Genomic DNA, 6,673 nt, shown 5'->3' with positions numbered 1-6,673 from the left:
TTGTTATCTTTCTAATTTTCTACAAAATTGAGCGTTCGTAATCAAGCAATCTTTTATTGCATCGACTATTAATCATTAACTATTGTCTGTTACCTGATTACTTGCCTCATTCTTGTTTCAGTATCATTACTTAGCTACTCTATTGCTTCTACATTCATTTCTCTATAAAATTTCCCAGGAAACAGTTCCCTTGTTCCTTCTAATTATTTAATATAATTCTTTATAGTATTTCTCTAATTATCTAAACTACTGTACAATATTGAATACAAAACGGAGAAAAAGGAGATGAACTATATGTATATCGGTTTATCAGTAGAGTAATGGAAATTCAATTTTTCGATAAATCGGCTCCTCGTAGAAAATTGCTAATAACTCGTCCTTTAAATAACCCCAAGTAGAAAACTTATCCATAAATCAGACAATGTAGCGTCTAATTGGTACTAAAATCTGCTTTCCATCGTCCTAACATCCTACAAATCAGCTTACGAACGAAACTAATTTCATGTACCTCGACCGTCAGATAATCAACTTCCTGCGAATAGCCATACGCGCATAAACATATAAATACATATAAATACATCGTTAAACGCTTTACTATACCCATGTTACGAGACGAAACTGCGACATTGTTCGACATCGCTAAAGCCCCTAACACCGTAGAATAACCATTTTGAAAACAGCATCTCCTAAACGAGCCAAACCAACCGTCCAGACACTTTATTCTCGCCAGCTTCTTCGAAGCGTTGAACGGCGGCAAAATCCTAATAATGGCATCGTCCAATCTGAAAAATCGTTCTCTCGGATACGTAGTACGCAACAGCAACGTATCACGCACGAGGCGCAGCGTTCAAAGTGTAGGAGCATAAACTCATAGCAATCATACGTGAACGCCCACGCTCGGCCACGGAGAGCTGACCGCTAGAGCAGCCGATGTCCATAATGCGTTCTCCCCTGTGTCCAGCCTCGGCACGACCATCTCTCCGTGCAGCACATGCGCTCTTTTCTTCCCTCCGCCTTCCTTGCCCGTATTTTATTACGCTCGCAAGAGCACCTATGTATCGGCGATTTTAATCGGCCAGCCTCGCGGTATTACAATCAAGAACCGACGACGCAGATACGGCTCGCCACGGTAGATGCATGAATTTTAATGTTATTCCCCTTATTAACTCCCGATGCTACGCTTGCACCTATCTGCGCGGTCTAAGTTGCTACCAAGAAAGTAGACTTCTATTTGATAGGTAGCGTTTCGGGTTTTTTTGCAATAGTTTGACCATTGCTGTTTGACGGTGGTTGGAAACGTCGTGAAAATTTTCTACGTTTTTCATCCGTTTGGTAAAACTGAGAGACACCAGGGAACTTTAGTAACAAGGTTTATTAACCTATTTATATGTTCAGATGGTGTACACATAAATGACAATTTGTATTTTTCTCCTTTGTCTTCGTCTCGCAGCTCGTATTCCTTTCAGCGTATTCCGCGTGCGTTGTTTTTATGTTCTCGTCGCTTTCATAAACAATCTGAAATTTTGCTTCCGGATAGAACAATACAATGATCAGGACTGACGACATGTTGCAGCAGTAAATTAAACGAATCGAACAACTTATGTAACTGCTGCATATGCTTGGTGGTATACGTATTTATTAATCATTTGAACACAGAAGTGGAAGACACGTGGTATATTGCAAGAGATTTGAACATTCCTCAAAATATAAGAACCTTTACAACTTTCCAAAATGCGACGCCTTGAAATAATGTTAATCGGGTCGTTTAAAAAATTCGACTTAGATTTCTCGCCCGATCTCGAGGAAACAAACTCGAACGTCCGCTGAGTCGATCTATTCAACGGCGGATGCTACGCGCATAAAATCGAACGAGACGAGATCGACGGCTACGTGGAAGGGTTAACAAAGGTTAATCATCCGTCGAGAGTGTTACACCGTTAGGTAGAAATGTTATATTCAATTTTTCCGTCGCGGTCACTGAAACGAAATCGCGTTCAGAATTTGTCTCGTAGCTGGACGCTGTTCCGCGGACAGATATTTATGATCGAGTTGAGCGAAGCGAGACGCTTGAGAGGCTGTTGAATCGAATCAGAAAATTCAAATTACATCCATTGCAACGGAGCAGACACGCGTGGAAGGGCACGAACGATTTCTGCATTTTCATATCGCGTCTCTCGGTCCTGCTTTCTCGCCTGGCGCTCGTAGATTCTTGGCGCTGACGATCGACAATGGTATGCCGATGATGAGCGATATTGCTCGCTCGAGCGAGAAATCGTTCGGGTTTCCAGCGCACGACGGCTTAGTGACTTTACGATATCAGCGTACAGAACGATGAAACTTACGAGATCGAGAAAATCCGGCTGTTCGAGCGCACTCGCGGAACAATCGCGTGCACGCCGTTGCAAGGTGACTTCAATGCGCTCTAAGAGATGCACGTTGCTTCGTGGAGTAATTGGAACTTTCATGGTGATTTTGCGTGTTTATGGTTTCAGCTGGTAGATCGATTTAAACGTTCGCGATACGATGTGAATGTTTCGATAAATTTGAACTTTTATAAAATGATTCTATCTTTAAATAATTTCAAGGTATGCAGAGATAGTTCTTTTTTTTAGAATATATTCATCTATAAATTAGTTTCGTGTAAATTTGGAAGAGTTAATGCGTGTAGTAAATAAGTTTCGTTTGAGTTTAGTACTTGAAAATTTAATTTTTCGTGAATTTCCATAGAATTTCATGTATGCGATAAGAAATAACTCTTTTGTGAAAGAGCCTGTATTACACACTAAAAGAAAATGTATTAGATCATTGTATTCTCATAGGTATCGCAGACACATGTATATGTGTGTAAATTTTCAAACTGTGTATACATTTTTTAAATAACAGAAATATTTAAATGTAATTTTCATGCTTCTTACGCAAGTTATACTTAGCATATATGCTAATTGAAATATCTTCGTTTCATATAATTTGATTAGAGAATGTTTAACGCTACTATTACAGGCTCGTATTAAATACTTTTTAGCTCTTATTCTGCATTTACCCTGTGCCATTATTTGATCTTAATCGCAAGATCTTTATTTTTTAAAATAATAAGCATATTTGAACTCGACTCGAAAGTTCTTCTGATTACACCCTACGTTATACCAGATGAAATATCCACGCTTCATAAAATTTTATTGGGAAATGTTTAATACTGTCATTATGAATGGTTAAAAGTACTCAGTACTCCTACCAAACATTTTCTATCTCTTAAGTTATATTTACTCTGTATCGTTATTTGATTATAATCTCAAGCTACTAGTTGCAACGAACACTTTACAATTTTATTAAATTACTTACTGATTAACCCGTTGAAGGTAGCAATTTACTAATATAAATTCCTTTGAATTGGAAAATAAAGATACATCAGATATATGAAATTAATATTGACATTTCTTGATAATACTTGCTCTATAAATATTTATCAAATAATGTTAATCCTAGATCAAGATACTACATACTCTTTCGCTTTTTATGAATGTAAATTTTCATATACTACTACTACTTTTTCAAACGTTGGATGATTCGTTAGTAGCGTTTTCCTCAAAAACAATATTAACTTCCCAATAACTAAATTCAAACTCATGAAGATGGCTCATATTTCTATTTCTATTCATATTTATCGTACAGCTGTACAAAGAATGTACTGAAAATCTTCCACTACTATTATATTTCAAACTAAGTATACACCAAATAAAGAAATATAAATCGACATTGAATTTTATACTCTGTTATATAATTAGATCCTCTCGCAGGCAATTGATATATCAAAATACAATCTACACGAAGAAACTGAAACATTAAAATGGATATTTCATATCTTACAACCTGATACATTCTACGATCCCTTCAATGTTCTTGCAACAATAACTATCTTTCTTCCCTGGAAAACGCATTTGCATTTAGAATTACTCCAACAGGAACCATTAATTCATTTCCCCTTTCTCTCGACGCATGCATCAATATCTCAATCCCCAGTGTCTACAAACGAGCCGTACGGATTAAACCGAAGCCGAGCATAATTGAGACATCGGTATCCACATAGTCCGTAAATTTTCGCGGTTCCGTTGACCAATGCATTATGCATAACGCCAATTCGATTGGCCGTATTCGCGTTCAGAGAAAGTACCGGCGTCCGCCCTGTTACTTATTCACCACGTGTAAAGTAGTAAATTAGACGCAACACTTGTTTCAAATTATCCGGCTTGTAACACGCCTTCTACAATAAGGATCGCCGATCGTTCCGCGTCGACTCACGTTGAAATATCGTTCTCATGGTGCGCTTGTTTTAATTTTAGCCAACGATTCTCAGTCGTTTTGATCGCAGGAAAATCGAAGGACAGAGAGGAAGAAGGGAAGTAGCGGGTGCGTCAAATATCGACACGCTTGTTGGAACGTGGGGTAATTGGGAAACGTGTCGACGGTGATTGAAAATTTGTGTCCAGTGAAAAGTTGTGCTATACTGGCCATAGCGTGGCGTAGACACTGTACGGTGGGTTTTATGTAGGACACTTTGTGTCGGACGTTGCGACAATTTAACTTCACTCGTTTCGCTCGAAAAAGATTTGTGTACAACGCACTGTACGAAATAATTTTCCACTTGGAAATTTCATAGATATTTTTCGTCGAAGAATGAAACAGAAAGAAAGTTAAAAAATCGTACTGACGATAATTAAAATACGATTGACGATAACATCAAGAAGTATCAAATTGTTAGTATATTGTTGATGTATACGAAACGTTTCTTTGAAGTTTGAATTTGGCGCGTTGATATCTACATTGAATTTCGTTCTATCGTTAATTCTCAACCATATTTAAAGTACAAAAAACTTATTGTAAATCGCGTATATTTAATGTTAAGAAGATTCATGACAACAATATGAAACTTTACGTCTGTGACTTTGATGGATAAACAGAATATTTGCGTGATCTTTTATGGGAATTTAAATTTTGGAAAAACGCTTTTCTGGAAGCACGAATTTGACATTTGAGGAGCATTAAAGATATTTCCTATTTTACTTAAACAATCTTTTAATATACCGATTAATTTAGAAATGTCGGATGTTCCCTCAATCTGTTTGAACGTTAACAAATTTTCATGTCGCTTCTCGCGTCTCAGTTCGATCGTGTACTTCTTGAAAAGTGAAAGGAACGGATATTACAACATTTCGAAATTATTATATTATGACAAAAGAAAGAATTTTACTTTGCTATCTCGCGAATATTTTTTGTCACATTCGTTTTAAAGCCTCTTTTACTTGTTTCGTTCTCCCTTTCTTTCATAACTAATTGTAAGATTTAAAGAATGTTGATAAGTAGGTACTACTACTTCCTTTAAAGATTTCACGTGGTAAATGCACAAGAGATCATTATAGTAATTACTAGGCTTACGGATAATAATATATATTAAAGTTGTACGGTGGAATAGAGTTTACATAAGTATTTCATAAGTTTGTGTTAATAGCTTCTATCCTCTTACTGCTATTTTCTCTTGGTAAAAGTTCAGTTATCCATAAAAATTCATTTTATGTTTATCTTTATTCCTCAAATAAAGCGAAATAAATTTCCCTAAACATTATTTCGAGATCGAATCAAATTAAAATGATTCAAATATATCAACCTATTAATATCTTTAATTTAATCACTACTATTATATGTTTGTATATTTATGAAAAATTTAATAATGTAAAAATGCATCCAAAATGCATCCAAAAGAATATAAAATATCCAAAGAATAGTACTTGTTATGATATTTAGAATGTGTGATTTAGAATTTCTGTGATTTAGAATAAATTATTATTTCAACAATATCCCATGTACAAACGTGTGCCGTAAATAATTTTCCTGTAATTCTAGCAATTTTCGTGAAATCGTATTGCGAAATCCAATTGTTTCTTTCAGAAACAGAACAGAACAGAAACAAAGAAGTTCAATAGGTTTGACAGATTGAAACTCTTCGTATTTCTGATATTGTGATAAAGATTAACTTTAAAACGATTATCGCGAGAGCGATTCGGAAAAAAGATTCTCTGTATTTTCTTTTTAACGGTGTATTTACGATAACTATGAAAATATTGTTAACATCAGCAAGTCATGCATATCGCATAAAGAATATACGAGTCTATCACGTAACGCTAGAAAGGGTAAAGACAGGCTACCATTATCCACAGAATCGTGTAAATTAAACCCGCCACCAGCATCACCACCTTCCACTCTAACATCCTGTCCCGGTTTTCTCACCCGACACCTCAGCGTTCACAAGGAAGTCCCGCAGGGAATCGCACCGACGCGGAAACAATAAATGCAGGTTTATTTATTAACGTATGCAAGCTCTCGGATCCATGGAATTTTTAATGGGCGATTCGCAAGGCGTACCACGACCACTTCGCTTTCGTTTTCATCGAGATAGATGTTTATCGGCAGTCGGATTAGATTACCGCCTATAAAGTGTCGGGATCAGCGTGGAAGTAAGGCGCAACGAGTTGGAACAATTGGAGCAAAATGAGGGATCGTTGCGCGAGAAAATGTGTGCCGGGTTCACGAGAGAAAGACGGGAAAACAAATTGTCGTTATAGTTCTTAACTATCCTACCTCCATTAGTTTGTAAACTGAGAAAACTCGGTTTAATATTGTA

The 6,673-nt window shown here is 36.5% G+C and overlaps 1 protein-coding gene and 1 long non-coding RNA gene across 3 annotated transcripts in view; one reads left to right on the top strand and one right to left on the bottom strand.

Annotated features, from left to right (window-relative positions):
• The window catches only part of LOC126920897 (protein cortex-like), a 250,975-nt gene that overhangs the window by 113,096 nt on the left and 131,206 nt on the right, over window positions 1-6,673 (top strand). The window lies entirely within an intron of this gene.
• Window positions 1-6,673, bottom strand: part of LOC126920935 (uncharacterized) — a 216,223-nt gene that overhangs the window by 102,025 nt on the left and 107,525 nt on the right. The gene's annotated exons all lie outside the window — the stretch shown is intronic.

Source organism: Bombus affinis, chromosome 1, assembly GCF_024516045.1.
Source record: "Bombus affinis isolate iyBomAffi1 chromosome 1, iyBomAffi1.2, whole genome shotgun sequence".
NCBI lineage: Eukaryota > Metazoa > Arthropoda > Insecta > Hymenoptera > Apidae > Bombus > Bombus affinis.
Note: the sequence above shows the minus strand (reverse complement) of the source record. Positions and strands in the feature narration are given on the sequence as shown.